Below are 18,733 nucleotides of genomic sequence, written 5' to 3' on the forward strand. Positions count from 1 at the left end.
ATAAAAGTATATATGTTTTCACTTAATTATGATAGGGCCCGCAAAACCCAATTAATTACACGTACCCACCTAATCCAAGTGGAAAAATGAATATTTCTTTTGAAGACCTACTCGGTGACAGAGTCCATGGTCAAACAAAGCTCAACTCAAGCTCTATCTTACTTATTTAGCTTACATTTTTCTTTCAAACTACAAATAATGTTTAATCCCATTCCCTTACGCACTTTTTAATCTCAATTTTTTAACTTATCCATGGACCCAAAAGTTTAAATTAATGGGTGAAGGAAAATTTAATATAGAGATAGTTGTAAATATAACAAGTATATTCAAAATATTAATATATATGACAATATTTAAAAAAAAAATTGCAAAATGTAGCAAAATTTATCAAAGTCTATCAATGATCGATAGAAGTCTATCATATAAACCATGTTGCAAATATTAGTCTATCGCTAATAGACTTTGCTATATTTGCAATTTTAAAAAAATGTTGTTATATACTTAATTATTATTTCTAAAATTGTTGCACATTAAAAACAAAAATGCAAGAGTTTGAACACAGTACCTTCCTGAATCATCTACTCTTATATCATCTTAAATAATCGATTGACCCAAAAGCTTAACTGATCAAATTAAGTGGCAAATTTAACATTTATGACATTTGTTTTTCTTCTCTCCTACCAATTTGGCTAAAAATACAAATGTTATGGTAACCCCTTTTTTCTTTCGGTGTATATACAACTCACACCAATGGGTTGTGATACTCAAAGAGATGGTTACATGTAATGATATCCAACTAGTGTATTATTTCACTTATGGACAAGAACTAAGAAGCACGTATAATAATAATAAAGAAACATGTGCTATTTACATTCCCCTGCCGAATTGAAAATACACAGAATGAAACAAAAACTTTGAAAAAAAATTGACTTCAAGTGAAATAAAATATTAAGTCAATTGGTAACAATTATATGAATTAATGATTAATTATATAATTAAATTTTAAAAAAATATATAAATAAAGTCAATTAATTATATACTTCCATCGATGATGATAGATGAATATTTGCAATTATTGGATGGGTTACTTTCACAAATTTTACTATATTTTTATAATTTTTTAAAAATATGTTTTTTAGTATTTTCAGTATATTAACAATTATTTTTCTTGCTATCGAAAAAATTTATTTATATTTCACACTTGATTTCAAGTCCAATTGAAATATAGGAGGCTATTGTATGTTTGCATTTCAATTGCTTTTGAAAACAATTAAATACTATTTTATATTTGGAAATTAAACTTTGAAATTTTCAAAAAGATTTTCATTTAATTGTGTTAGGCCCCGCAGAAGCCAATTAATTACACGCGCATACCCTATCCAAATGGATGGATAATGCTATAAGAAATTTTCTTGTGCGGACCTGCTTGACCACCGAGTCCATTGGTCAAACAAAGAGCTCAACTCCCAAGTTCATCTTACTTGCTTAACTTGCACCTTCTTTTTCCAACTATAAATAATGCTAAACCCATTCCACATTTTTCATTCTCCATTCCTTCAATTTCTCTTCACTGATCAGCCACATCCTTCAAATTCAAATGGCTTCTTCCCTCAAAACCCTACTTCCAATAGTGTTTGTCGCTCTTTTGATCTTGTTCTCTAAAACTCTACCTACCTCGTCTGCTGTAGTTCATAACAGAGTTTCTGATTCTCTCACTAAAATTTTTTACCGAAACCTCCTTCAAGTGACGGATCGTCATCAAGCTAATGGTAGAAGGCGAACTCGACGAACCGTTGTGAGAGATCAAGCCCAAGCTCCGAGTCCATCGACTGCAAATCGGAGTCAAACCTTGTCAATTGGGTTTGGCTCTATCCTAGGTCTTTTTATTATTGTTACTCTATTTGTTTGAGTGAAACGTTACCTTTATTATTACTTCTTTTTTAATGAAAAATTAGATTGTATTATTATTGTTATTGTTTTATTTCATCGAGAAAGTAATAGATATGTGTATTTATTTGATGAAAAGAAAATATTGGATTGTATTTATATATTATATATTATTTTATTGTGATCTAACCTAACTCACTCCAAATTTTATGCTGCCCAAATTATAAACATAGCAAATATAATTTCTAATAAATAAAAGAAATACACCACAAACATATATAAAGTGACAGAAAAAAAAATGAAATGAAAGCATTGCAATTAAAAACTACCGCATCCCAGTTAGAGTTATCTATTCACAGCGGAAGATATAGTCGAAGAAGATGAGGTGAAGACGATCAAAGAATTCAAAAAGTAGAAAATGAGAAAAACGAATTTATATAATGACGATTGCAAATACGAGAAAGAAAAATGAGTCTTTCAAGATCGTATTTGAAAAAGAAAACGAGATAATTAAATAAACCTCTAGTTAATTAAGTATTTAACGTTTGTAATAGCTAGAGAGACAGTAGATGAAAATAACACAAAGAACTTTGGTGATCCAGTTCCACAAATATTGCCTACGTCTTGGAAGCTGCACATAGCCTTGATGAATTATGATTCGCACATAGTCAATATACATTAATACAGTAAATGCTCTGTGATCAACTATATGACTATATCTTAACAAGCGTAATAACTTAAGACTCCAGGCTTCCCTTGAACGTTTGAGTGAATCTCCTTGACGACGTCTTCATACTCCCCTTGAGTTTAAAGTGACCACTTTGGTCACAACTATATCTTTCAAATTACTCATCAAAAGAATCATCACAAATCAACTTGTTGGTACCATAGATAAAAGGTCGCACTATCTTGCTCATAGCTTCTGCAACAAAAACTCTCTACTATTCTTCTGCAGAGGATTAATATATATATATATATATATATATATATATATATATATATAATCAAAAAAGATATTGATAAAAGATTCCTAAAATAAAAGAAGATCTTTTATTTTTTTTATAGTTAAATAAAAGATAACCTCATAAAATATTTTTAATAAAAATCCAACAATATTGAATTTTAAAATACATTTTCTTTCAAAAATTGTGATAGCGTTACAACAAAACATCACGGTGGGAAGGCACCTATGGTGCTGAAATGGCAAAAGAGTAAGAAAAAAGCGAAAATCTTGATAGAAATTAACTTGGAGTGAAGGCTGGCTATAAGAAAAAATGTTAGTTTTTATTGGAATTTTTTGGAGCATATCATTCTTCGATAGCCTGCTTGAGATAGGATCATTTATACAAAAATTTCTAAATTACGTCATCGATATTTATTTTAGCTAGAAATGGATATACATTTTGCATTTTTTAAATATCTTATTCAATCATTCTATGGCATTTTTTAAAATATAACTTGAAATTTGCAATTATTATTCATTATTCATTATTATTATTGTTATTGTAGAAAAGTAAAGTAAATTACATACTAATAGTTTCAAGATTTGCAAATTGATTTTATTAGAAATCTAATCTTTGGTGAATGATACTTATAATTCAAATCTTTGTATTTCTCACCTTTTTTTTCATGAAATTAGAATTTCTAACTACTTTTATTTCCTAACTAACAAAATTTTGAATACTAATTTCAACATTATATTGCTAATGAAAATTACACAGAGACTCTTAAAAACTAAAAAGAAAATTTGGAATTAATATCACAATATAATTATTACTAAATAGAATGCATTCACATTTTCCCAAAAATTTCTCCAGAAAAGACGAACAAAAACTTTTCCAAAAGATGTTCATATACTTTATATATATATATATATATATATACATACATTTCTTTTCTTTTTTTTCTTATTTACTATGGGAAGCTAGAAATGAACTGAATTTTTCTTTTTTCTTTTAAGTTAATCGATTAGGTTATACTCATTATGGTTAATAAATTTTAAGATTATTTTAATTGAAATATTGATTATTTTAAAATAAAACTATATTAGACGAGGGTAGTTTTGAAAAAAATAGAAAATCATTCTATTGAGTAGGAAAAAGTTTTTCAAACAAAAAAGAAAACAATGTTAAATGATTTATATAATTATGATTGGGTCCCATAAAACTCAATGAATTAATTTCACACGTACACCCTTTCAAGTGGAATATTTCTTTTGAGGACCTGTTACACGACGGAGTCCAATGATCAAAAGAAAGCTCATCTTACTTACTTGACTCGTATTCTTTTCCGAACTCTAAATAATTCTAAACCCATTCCACATTTTCCGGTCTTCGTTCTTCAATTTCTCTTCACTAATCAACTGCATCAATTAATTTCAAATGGCTTCTCTCGAATCCCTAATTTTTATAGCTCTTGTTGCTCTCTTAATCTTGATTTCTGAAACCCTACCGACCACTTCTACTATGATTCATGGTGGAGCTTTTGATTCTCTTAGTGAAAATTTTCATCAAAACCTCCTTTGGACGGTGGATCGTCATCAGGTTGATGATAGAACGCGAACTCGACGAACAGTAGCAAGAGATCAAACTGAAGCTCCGAGTCCATCAACTTCATATCAAAATCAAACATCGTCATTTAGTATTGGCTCTATTTTAGGTCTTTTTTTTCTTTTTTGTTTTGTTTATGTGAATGAATTATTCTATTTATTGTTATTTCTTTACGAGGTCTTTTAAAAAATATAACAAAGCGGCAAAATATTTACACTATATAGAACAATTCCGAAAACAAAAAAAAGCTCAGAAATCCACCGTGTAAAATACCAAAAATGTCTTGTCAACCACAGCGTCAATAAGCGTGCGTAATATATTTGCTATACGATCGTTTAGATTTAGCTATTGTTTGGTGTACGATCATTTAGATATGGCTACAATTTATTTTTTCAATTTTATCGTTTAATTTTGTTACACGATCGTTTAATTTGATTATGTTTAAATTTGGTTAAACGATCGTTTAGATTTGGCTAAACAATTTTTTTTTTCAAAATTTGGTTACACCATCGTTTAGGTTTGGTTAAACGATTTTTTTTAATCCTTTTGCTACACGATCATTTATTCTTTTCTACAAACGATCATTTAGATTTGTTTACACAATCGTTTAATTTTGGCTAAATGGTTTTTTAAATTTTTTTTTTGTACACAAACATTTAGATGTGTCTACATGATGATTTATTTTATTTACACAACGTTTATATTTGGCTACTCCAATCTAAATGATTTTTTTTTTCAAAATTCTTTATACACGATTTTTTAGATTTTGCTATTTTTTTCTTGTACACGATTGTTTAGATTTGGTTACCCAAATTTAAACGACGTAAAAAATGAATTAGAAAAAAAAAAGATGGAAATAAATCGCAGCAGAAAAAAAAAGAAAGGAAAAAAAGAAAGACGATGAATCGCAACAAGGAGTAAGACGATGAAAGAAGCACAGTGAGGAAAAGAAGAAATGCGGAAGGACAAACTTAGAATATTCAAAAAATGACTAATTTTATAAATTTTGTTACATGAACCGTAAATAGTTTGGTGTTTTCGCTTTCATATCTTTTCTTTATTTTACATTTATTGATGAAATTATTAGATTGTATTATTGTTATGGATTGAATTCACTCATGAGAAGAAAAGATTGGATGATCAAAATGCTTAGAAATTTAAGGAAATAGTTAGACACAAATTGAGAGCTCAACAGGCTTTACGAAATACAAGATTAAATGTTTAAAAAATTATTAGATACTTCTCAAGGTTTAGGAAAATATAAATTAGCTCAAGTAAGAAACTAAACTAAGTCACTATATTATAATTATAAATTCAAAACAACATATTGAACATGGAGTGAAAATATTAAAAATGAGTAATTAGATTTTTTTTAAAAAAAAAATTGTTATTCTAAACCTAATGCATAATTGTACCAAAATATTCCAAAATATAAAATAATTTTTCTTAACGCTTCGTTCATTGAAAGATATGTGTTTTCCAACATTACCTAGAAACTGTGCAAACACTACGAAGAAAAATTGTCTCTATCAACAATTTTTTCAACCAAGCTAACTTTTGTTGATGCACATTTCTAATGTGTGTGAGCATAACACCATTTCAACCGATTGGAATATATATATATATATGAACAAAAAGGTTATGTGATCTTAGTGAAAATTATTATATTGAATTTTTTGCGTCGAGAGAGACGAAAATTCTTGTAGTGAAATGATACATTAAAAAATGTTTAGTGATGAAAAATAGACAAATTCAAAGTTCAAAAAAAAAACTTATGAATTAATCAGATAATGGTATTAAAACAATAGAATTCTTTATTAAATATGGAGTGAAAATATATTAAAGAGTAAAATTTGGTAAAAAGAAAAATCGTTTATAAAAATCTGAATTCATAAATGTGAAGTTTTTTTCTTAAAGATTGTTATTTAAACAACTAATGAAACATAATTATTATTTTTGTCAATAAAATTTCTAAAACCATATGTGGCATTGTGCACTCAAATTCTTTCGAGCAAAAAAGAAAGAAAGAAAAAAGACCAAACTCAAATCAAATCAAATAGGTGCAATAATCAAATATTCAATCTTGCTCTTCTCGTGCTCTCCAAACCTACATCGACTTCTGCTATGGATCACAACAAGATTTTTAACGGAATACTTCGTCAAAATCTCTTTCAGACAACAAATCGTCATCAAGTTGTGAATAGATATCACTACTCTGTTAAAGATGAAGATATATCTTTTTGCTCGAAAGAAAAGCTGCAAAGAAAGCTCCTTGTCCAAATAATAAATCGCAGGCCAATCATAATGGAACAATGTTATTTGGCATTAGGTCTTTGCTATGTTTTACTATTGTTTATGGTTTCTTTTTTTTATGGTGAAAGGAATTGAGGAAATAATATGCCACTTGGAATGCTTTGGTTATGCAAAAAATAATATTTCATTTGATTGTAATTTTTCTCTTTGTATTAAAAAACAAAACTATATATATATTATTCTCTAGTATATATATATATATATATATATATATATATATATATATATATATAAATGGTGCAATGCAGGATAATTCTCTTTTGCCCCTAATTTCTTAATAAATTTATGTTTTATCTTAAACACAACTTTCTCTTTAAATAAATTTAATAAATTTTTCTAATGATAAAAATATTTTACATTGATTCAAAGTATAAATAAAATTTAGGATGTTTAATTATGTAATTATAACTAAATAATTAAATTTATGAGTATTGTTTTTGTTTTATTTGTTACATTATAGTATTATAAAAGAAAAAATTTGTCGTATATGTTATATAATTAAATACTATTTTAAAATATAAATTAAACTTTGACATTTTCAATAAATATATAAAAGATATACGTTTTCATTTAATTATGATTTGACCCCACAAAACTCAACTAATTACATGTGCACACCTTGTCCAAGTAAAATTGAAAATCGAATATTTCTTTTGAGGACCTACTCGAGGATGGAGTCTATGGTCAAACAAAGCTCAACTCAAGTTCATCTTACTTATTTAACTTACATTTTTCTTTCAAACTATATATAAATGATGCTTAATCACATCCCATTTTACACTTTTCAATATTGATTTCTTAAGCTACTTATTGATCCAAAAGTTTAAGTCAACGAATGAAGGTAAATTTAATATAAAGATGGTTACAAATATATATAATCATTAAATTTAAAATATATACATCAACATATATTTTTAAATTAGCTTAATTAAGAAACTAAACTCCTTACTTAACTAAATCAATATATTATAATTATAAATTCAAAACAAACATTAATTAAACATGGAGTGAAAATATTAAAAATGAGTTGATTGGATTTTTTTTTTTTAAAATGTTATTCTAGACATGATGCATAAGAGTACCAAAGTATTGCTAGAACACTGTTTAAGAATATCTTTCCAAAATATAAAATGATTTTTGTTGACGCTTGACCAAAATTACCTAGAAACTGTGCAAACAGACTACAAAAGAAATTTGTCTCTATTGACAATTTTTTCAACCAAGCTAACTTTTGCTGAAACATTTTCAACGTGTGAGTGTAACATCATTTCAAATCTTAATGAAAATCATTAGACAAAATCTTTTTGTAGTGAAACGATATAGTAAAAAAAAAGGTTTAGTGATAAAAAATAGACAAAATTCAAAGTTTAGGAAATATGAGGTTTTTTCAAAATAAATATAACAAACCAACAAAATATTTACATTGTATAGATCAACATTTTTTAAAACGAAAAAATTAGTCCACAAGTCCACGATGTGAAATACCAACAATGTCTTAGTCAACATGCGATTAATTTGCCACATGTTCGCGTGTATATTTTTCTTCTAAACGATCATGATACGTGATCGTGTAGAAAATGATACACGATTATCTAGGAAATGATACATGATCATGTAGGTAGTATCAACACCGGCCACACGCGCGAGTATAATTCTTCTTTTAAACGATCATGATACGTGATCGTGTAGCAAATGATACATGATCATGTAGTTCTTTTTTACGATTGAAAAAATGCTTCGTGTAATTCTTCTTTCTAAAATATCATGATACGCGATTGTGTAAACAATGATACACGATCGTGTAGGCAATGATACACGATCGTGTAGTTCTTTTTAGCTATGGGAATTAAAAATGTTTCATGTAATTCTTTTTTTAAATGATCATGCTATGTGATCGTGTAGAAAATGATACATAATTGTGTAGTTATTTTTAACGATGGAAAAAACATTTCATGTAATTCTTTTTCTAAACGATCATGATACTTGATCGTGTAGGAAATAATACACGATTGTATAGGAAATGATACACAATCGTGAAAAAAATTATACATGATCGTGTGGTTCTTTTTAATGATGAAAAAAACTTTCAAATATAAACCATCGTTTAGATCATATGAAAGTGATATTTAAAATCTTGATATTCTGTAAGAGAAGATGTAAGAAAGAAGAAAAAAAAAAAAAAGAACATGAAAAAAAATAGAAGAATATATATTTTATTTACTCAAAAGAAGAAGTTTATCACTAGAAACGAACTTTGTCCCAAAAAAAAAAAGTTAGCATTATGTGAAATATTTTTACAAGACTACTTAACATTGAAATGTTATAAACATATATTATGCATCAAAGTATCTATATTAAATAAATTGATTATTTACTTAAATACATTTAATTTTGAGTAAACTTTTCTCAAATATTAGACCTAATACTTTATAGAACTTATTAAAAAACAAAATAAAAATTTTCATTTTTTATACATACATATCTTAATTTCTATGTCAAAGTAATAAAACAAATAAGGTAAGCAACAACTAAAGTTGTTGCAACATGAAACAACACCAACGATAATTTTTTATAATCTCTTTAAATTTGTGTAACCTTATTTTACGTTTCAAATTAATGTTGGATGCTAAAATTATGTAAAGCCTAATTAAAATAACTAGCTAGGTTAGCCTTTATTATTGTGAATTCTATTTAGATCAAATATGATTTAAGGTTGAATTGATGGGAGTTTGGACAAGAGTTGACCTAATCCCATCTATGATTAATAATTCAACTATTTGAGTTTAGTTATTTTATGAAATATATTTCAAAATTAAAAATTTCATTTATATCCTTCAAAGTTTCCAAATATATATATATATATATATATATATATATACATTACTATTGACACTTTATATAATGAGGATTTGACAATTGTAATCAAAATATGCTCAATGACATGAAGACATGATCATTCATGTTCTTGACAAATTAGCTTTTTCTTAATCATTTCATTAATCAAACATGTCTATGACTTCTAATATATGTCTTGCCCATGCTAGGTCAATTAATTCCTCTCATCATATTTTTTATCATTGAAATGATAGCTTTGATGAAATTTTTTATATAATAATATTAATTGAGAATTTTTAAGATTAAATAAAAAGAAGTATAACTAATAGATATATATTTTTATTCAAACATGCCTAACCCTACCTTTCTTATAACTTAGTAAATGCATTTGCTCAAACTATAAATTTAGAATCCAAATTGAATATTTCATGATATTGTTCAGTAACCTTTGTGTTGTTTTGTATTTTTTCTAAAATTTAAGCTTATTTTTCATCTCATTTTCTTACGATGGGTTTTCACCTTTGTTACCTAAAACAATTGAATTTTTAGATAGATTTGTTCTTGAAACTACTTTTTGATTTGGTTTTTTAAAACATTTGTAAAAAAGAGAGTTAGTCAAAATCTTCTGCTCGTCAATCGGATTGTGATTTTTTTTGTTTATGAATTTGGACGTGGGTCTTATATCTCAATACAAATGTAAGCAATACATCATAAACGTAATCACACAAGATCTATTTTTTTTTTTAAATTATCGTTCATTCATTCCTATATATATAATGCATCACAAATGTAATCACAATGGTGTTAGTTATACAATCTATACTATTACAATGGAGTTGAATTCAATGGTTATAAATACAATTTATCACATTGCACAGCAACTATATAATAAAGATACATTACAACCACAAAATATAAATTCTAATATGTATAAAGAGGACTTATCCAAACACACGTTTAAATATATATATATAGGTACAATATGTCTATGCATAACAAATTCCTTCGTGGCCTTAAAAGTTCCATTTTTTTCACTCGCTAGATGTTAGATATTATATTAGATTTACCTTCAATTACTAGTTTAAACATTCTTAGGTCAATCGGTGAACTCAAGACTTTGTTATCCTACTTGCTAGTATGTCATTTTATAACATCGTTAATTAGTTTTGATTTGCCTTTTGTTTTAGCTTATCTTTTGGTATGTCTAGCTCTATATCCATTTTATTAACCAGGTATGACGACTTTCAAAATAAATAAAATACTTTTCACTAATATATGAATATATAGAAGCAATCTATTTCATTTCATACATTTGACATAAACATGGTTTAAGTTTTATTAAATATTCGCTCTTTCAAAGAGAAAACCCAAGAATCAATCGACCATTTTATGTGGAATATGTAAAAAGAGAAAATAATATTCATAATAATAATAAAGAATTGACATTTTTCCTCTTCACTTTTTTTTTTTTATAGAAAAAAGCACTATAATTTGTCACCCTCTCTAACTGTGCACACACAACAAAAAAGACCTAGCCACCCTACCCTCCAACCCTCACCTTTCTCTAGCAGGGCTTTGCATGGTTGAGATATGGTGGTGTATTATCATATGTCCTTTTGAAAGGATCAAAAACACAATAATATAATCTTTCTTTTCTTAATTAATATCAAAATGGGTCACATCTCATTTCCTCTATATGTCAAAACAAAAAAGCTATGTGCTACCAAAAAGAGATTAATCTTTTTTAGGAAAATAGGTTAGATACATCTCGGACAAAATTGATCTGTTTTCGTACATCTCACCAAATTATTCAATATAAATGAACATTATTTTTTAAGTTTCCTTTTATAAATATTTAATTTATCTTTATACGTAGATAAAAGTATAGAATACATGGAAATCGTAGCTATACTTGTAATATACTCAAACATTGTTGTTTATAAATCGTAGGAAGTGGAGTATAGGACATGATGTGCAATTGGGGAGGGTAAATCTTAAAAAAGTTGGTGAAGATGAGAAAGAAAGAAAAGAATATAAAAGGTTACCCAAAGTTGCATTTAATTTCTTCCATCTTTGGATGAAAGAATCTTATGTTTTGGAGATCCCAAATCTTCACATTTAATTAATGCTGTCATTTCATGGGTTTTCTTTTTCTCTCTTTCGGTTTTAATTTTATTGCTAAATTAGGGATTAGGGTTTTTCAAATTTAATTAAATACTATAGTTTTCGAATAGTATGTTTTTGAAGAAGTTATTTGTCTTAAAAATTGCTCTAACTAAATGTAAAAGATAAATATGGTTATTTACCTTCTATAATAAAGATAAAAAGTTTAAAATATTCATCAATAAGTTGAGATATTTGAACACACCAAATGATCAGTAATATAGCTGATGTACACAGGTTGAGATAAGACGAGTTTCATAATCTATTCATCTTATATCCTATTGTAAATTGACGTAACTAGTAATGATCAATCACCTATTTACATGCAACATAAAGACCTAAGAAAAAAAATTATAGAATCGAAGAAAATGGAGCTTAATTATTTAAACTCAATTTTCTTAAATCTTTCAAATATTATTTTTCTTAATCAAATTCAATTTCAATCTTTATAATAATAAACAATGTGTTAAAGAGAAACAATTTTATCGAAATGTCTAAGACCCAAGTTGAATTCTGAAATCTGAAGTTAGAATATTCAAATACATGTAGATCGAAATTGTTGTTTAGTTTTAAAGTTCATCGATAAATGTGAAAAAGAGAAAAAGACAATGAAATTTTTTTCAAAAATATGTAAATATGATCAAAATTTTAAATTATTTAACACCGACTTATATTATGAAATTGGTAGGCCAAACACTCTTAATTCTTTTTAACGTTTTGATTCTCAACTCTAGCTTTAATTGCTGTGTAAAAGTTAGTTTTCTGGTATCTCTTTTTAATTTTGTTTTTGTTGGCTTTTGTGTGGCTCTAGAAATCAACATACCCATAATTTGTGCATCCTATAGTATTTTTCCACATCTCATCACATTCCACAATTGAAAGGACATGTTGAAGGGTTAATGATGATTCCATGAGAGACAAACCAGTAAGTCTCTATTGCAATTATATCCCAAAAATGTATACACAGTTTAGGAACTCACAAAACAGCAAGTCTCTATTGCAATTATTAGAAATTTGAACTTTGGCCAACTTTTATTTTTCAATTATGTCCCCAAAAGCATTGTATTATTTTGGACAATATAAATTTTCTTTTTATCAAAAAAGTTGGAAATATATCTCAACTGCCAAGAAGACAGGAATGGTCATCTCAATCTTATATCAATGATGTGAATATAGTTTTACAGCATGGAACAAATTAGAGAATTAAATTTGTATATACAAGTAAGAAACAATATATTGCCTATTTTTATTGTTCATATATAAGTATAAAAGTCTTTTATACAGTGTAAACAAGTTACTTTTTATCCTTATCATGACAAGTAACAAAAGATGCATTCCTAACGTCCTATATATTAAGATAAACTTAGGTAGGAATATATAAAAAAGGATGCCGAAACTGAGCAAATTGAAAAACGACTCCTTCCTATCATTCTAGCTAGACACACATGTCGTAAAAAGATTCTTTGTATTTTGTACTCTAACGTATAGTTGGATATAACACATTTTTTTAAAAAAAAAAATCTATTAGAGTCTAAAACTTAAACAATATAGATTTGACTTGAATTAAAGTTGAACGGATTTCACACCATTGTATAAAATATGAAGAGTTCATTACCATTATTACGTTGTAATATCATTACTATTGTTGTCAAAATTCCAGAGAAGAAAATGTTAAGATGTTGAGAGTCCCACATTTGCATGTTTTTCTGAGTTCACCACTCTTAGATCATATATTTTTTTCAATTGAATATCTATTTGAATTTCATGTGTCCTAGTATTATATATGATATCATATTAGATAAACATCTGATTTTCCATCTCAAAACTAATTAACAATGAGAAGAATAACTCATAAATCTTAACAAATTGTGACGAGTACTCTTCACCATTTCTAATGTAATCTTTGACCATTAATTAATTATTTCCTAAGTCACAAGTCTCACAATATATATATACATTTATTTCTCAACCATGTATTAACGTTTTTTTGCCTTTAAATTCAATAACGTGAAGGATTGGAAAGAGATTCAATAGAGAGATATATCGATGGGTAAAATATATATATATATATGAAGTGATTGTTGAAGTGACGTTGATAACGGCCGACACTACAAACCCTAATTAACTCCAAACGCAAGTAATTAATTACATGACTAAATAATATATATGAATACAACCTGTCAAGCTATCAGAATATTATCCTCAACACACAAGCATTTGAACATGAGGTGATTGAAGAGGGTTGATGATCAGGATAGAGCTGAAAAAAGCTGTTCTTATTATGAAGTGATTGTTGAACAAGAAAGAGACCACAGATAAAATTGTGAAGAAGCTGTGTGTTATTTTATACGACTTGGAAATGGAAGAGTAGTACAAGAGTTATTAGAAAAAGAAAAGAAAAAGGGTCATTTCAAAGGGCATATTTGTGTGTAAGAGAAATGGCATTTAGGCCCCCACTTATCAAATTAAGTTGGCTGCATGCCTCAACTACAAGTGGATTTTCTGGAATTGACATCTTCCTCTTCTATTATTGTCTCCGTCGGTGAAACCCTAATTTTACCCTAAAATATATTATTCACTACTTTTGTCTATCAATTTCAATGTCAGGCCAAACCCTCCCAAAAACTATCTTTATACTTTAAAATCAAAATTTTCAAACTATAATTCAAATATAATAAAATTTATCCTAATAATTAATTTAAAGTTTTTTAATCCTATATCTAGTTAGAATTTAATCTAAACCATTACTATTTAGTTTGTTGGTATATGAAAAACTCGCAAATGGATCTTGGATTCTTCTCTGACCTACTCCTTTCGACCTGACCTCGTTAATAGAATTGACTTGCATAAAAGGACTCGCACCACTATAGTACTCTAAGTATATTCTAACATCTATTCAGTTAGTCCACAAACTATTTAGTTAAGTTAATTAGGCATGTGAGTTTAGAGTTTTATTTGAAAGTTGTTGAAATTAAACTATTTATTAACATTATTTCCTCTAACATCAATAAACATAAATGTAGAACTAAAAGGTGGTTTGAACTTTAACCTAACAATTACAATTTAGTATAAAATAGATTTAATACAATGTGTGTTTTTGATATATAATATCTTATACAATAGCCATATTCAATTAACAAATAATTTTTAAATGCAAGGTGAGAGTAGAGTTTTGAGCTTTGAATTTCAATGAAATAAAACAACCTAATGCCAATCATCTTTAAACTCACCTATAAGCATTGCTAATTAATTAGATAACAATTTTTTGAAAAATAAAATTGACACATAAAAGATTTTTATGGGAATGTGCACAATAACAATTTTTGACCATTTTAAGAATAATAATTAATTATACGATAACTTCTTTTAAAAAAATTACACATTAATATATTAATATATTAAAGTTCAGTGATAGACTATTATTACTTATCATCGATAGATTCTCACAGTATATCAAATTTATCATCGATAGACTTTCGTAGTATATCAGTCTCATCACCAAAAGACTTTAATAGGTTTTTTTTGTTATATTTACGACTATCGATTTATATTTATTTATTATATTAAGAAAATTAGAAAAGTAAAGGGTTCACGGGTACTTTTCAAAATAATAATAATAATATATACATTATATATTTATATATATCACGGATAATATTGACACCTAAGGTAAAAATGTATTTAAAAAATGAGTTTACATTTTTAATTTCATAAATTGAAATGAAAATAAAAAAGTGTATGAGTTAATAAGATGATTATGATGGAAATTAAAACAAGATTTGGCCACCTAACTGACAATGTCGGGTGGATGTTTTAAAGCTAAATCCAACTTTGATCATAGTGCCCAACTTTTAATCACACTCCACACCCCTCTCTATTAATTATATTTAACATTTTTCTAGATGCAAACCTAAAAATTTAATTAATTAATTCATTAATTAATTAATGTTGTGAATGTGATCAACCAAATATTCCAACTTCTCAACTATTTATTATATCAGATTTTCTTTTTCTACTTTTGATATTAAATACAAATTACAAACTTTGTTAAATACGAATTACAAATTGTTTCACATATATAAGAGAATAGACTTAATTGAGTTTAGTTAATTTTCATGACTATTAAAATTGAATTTTAATTTTTTAATTAATAATCATTAATAATATTATTAAAAGTGAAAAATCGAAATTGGAAAGTCTAAATTTTGAAATCCTATAGATCAAATACTTGAAACAAAGCTTGAATGTATCTTATCTTTGTTGGATAAAAAAGAATTGATGAATCAAACATATAACTATTATTAACTAAGATATATAATGTGTATAGATAGTTGGAAAGAGGGCCTAATATCAAAATGGTTAAACCTATAAATTAGTATTTCAATAGTTCATGTGATTTGTTTGTCTAGATAAACCCTAGAACAAGAATCAAAAAGTATATAGGAGGAACCTTTATTATTTGAGGTTTTTGTTTTGGATATTTTGTCACAGATAATGGCAGAACTAGAAGATATATCCATTGGATATTGCAGGGCTATTTATAAAATGGAAATTCTACTTGTTGAAATTGTAGAAGTTTCCATGGATGTCTTTTCAATGTTCCTCTCTCCCTTTCTCTTTTATCAATTTTCTCAAAACACATTAATTTTCCTCTTTAATCTGTGGATGGTTTTGAATTATCTACTTTCCACTCATTATTTTTATTGTCTATTACGGTCCACCATGGATGGTACAATCTATAACTCATTATTTTTATTGTCTATTACGGTCCACCATGGATGGTACAATCTATAATATAAGGCTATAAGTAACAAAAAGTCGACTTAACCTAAATTTAAGATATATAAATTAAAACTCTAACGATCTTTCTATTTATTATTGCATTTACACAAATTAAAATTAGATTGAAATTTGACACTTGATGACTTCGACATTCTCTTGTAACTTGTTCATACTATCTACTTATCATAAAAACGGAGTTAAAAAATGAATACTATCCTCATCAATAAGTACGAGTACTTTCGACCTATTTTGTCCTTGTTCACATACTTAATTATTTTAGAAAAATTATTGCCCAAAACTAAGCTAAATATGCTTAACTTTGATGTTCCCATGTCATTGAAAAATTAAAGACGATGTCCACACCATCTTGTTTAGGTTGTAACTTTAATTTTTATTTTTAAACCGTTAAAGATCCAATGATAGATTTGTTCATTCACGCAACCCTCTAAATTCGGACGTTACATCATAGGATACGCAAAATAAAATATTCAAATGTCTAGGACAAAACCATAATTCAAATTTATATTTCTTGAAAAGTGATGCAAATTAAACATAATTTTACAAAAATACATGCATCTATAATGTGTGAAAAAGTGAATCAAAAGACATGATAATTGTGAAATATTCTAGTCTATGTGAGTCTAAAAAAACCCTTTTGAGTAGGGATAATATATATGATCTTTGCCCTTCCAATTTTTCCTAGTACAAAGAAAATTATGATAGTGTGTTATTTTACCTTTACTCTTTGTTATAAAAGATTCAATATTTGTTATTATTTTTGTAACTTACCAAAATTATTCTTCTTCCAAGAAGGGTTGAGACACAAACCCATCACTCTCAAACTTACATCATTAAGATATTATAGGATTTCATACTTACTTCAATCTTAATTAATAATTCCCTTCTTCTTTATTCACTAGCTTTTGTTTAGTTTATTATTTCTTGGCTTTGGTTATTTGTAATTAGAGAAAAAAACAACAATATTTTTGTGGGTGTGGGCATCACTCTCAAGATGGAAAAATTAAATCTTTAAGTATATGAGATCTTAGATTTGATCATAATCTTAGGCTTTCACCTCCTATATTTAATCCTTTCCTAAACCTACAACCTAAATGGATTGGTCATTTAGAGAAAGAACATATCATTTATATTAATTAAAATAAAATAAATTTTAAGAGTAATGAAAAACAACAACTCTCTATATATATGGGTTAGAGTACTATGAAACAAAATGAAAATGATGAGAAGAAGAAAAATTGGGAGCTATTAATACATTATAAATATTCTCAATTACAAATTTTTATTTCATTAATCATAAAAGCAACTAACAAATCAAGAGTAATTAAGGTTCTCATCAAAATTAACCAACCAAATCAAGAAAAAGGCATAGTCCGAAGAATATCCTTTCATCATCCTCAAGTGTTGAATTCGAATTTTTTGGTTAAAATTAAAAAAAAAATCTCTCGATCATAAGCGCAATACTATAAAATTTTTACTTTATGCATCGACGAAAAAGTTTCATTAGCCATAACTTCTATCCATAAACCCCGCGTTGCTTTGGTAGAATTACCAACACAAATAAAATGTATATATAGATTACGAAATACCATTTTTGTCTATGCAAACTTACATCGACAGAAGAAAAAAAAAAAAAAAAAAAAAAAAAAAAAAAAAAAAAACCCTTTCTATCAATGCAATAAAATTTATGAGCTAAAATACTATACTTTGCCTGTATAGAAAGAATGGTTGTTAGGACAACAAGCTTCCCGAATATTGTCCACTTTAGGTATACATCTTAATATCTTTGCTTTTGGGTATAATCTCAAACGACCTTATATTAATTGAGATAGTTGTCCTTACTTATATATCCAATATCATCCTCTTATCTAACCGATGTTTGATTATGGTCGAATTCACAATGACCACATGTATATTTTGAAGAATGTACACGTGAACTCATTTATATTGTGTTATTGATATTGGTTAACTAAATTGTGATTGCATACCCAATTCTTGGAGGAAATTGAGAAAAATTGAGAGGGAAATGAAAAATGAGAAAAATATGTTTTATAATATTACATTAAAGTTTCTACTTTTAATTTTTTTTCTCGAAATTTCTAATGATATTTTTTTAAAAAAATAATTGAATTAATTCCCTAATCAATACAACTACTTAAATTTTCTAATTTTGTGGGGGCTGCATT

This window comes from Cucumis melo, chromosome 1 (assembly GCF_025177605.1).
Source record: "Cucumis melo cultivar AY chromosome 1, USDA_Cmelo_AY_1.0, whole genome shotgun sequence".
NCBI lineage: Eukaryota > Viridiplantae > Streptophyta > Magnoliopsida > Cucurbitales > Cucurbitaceae > Cucumis > Cucumis melo.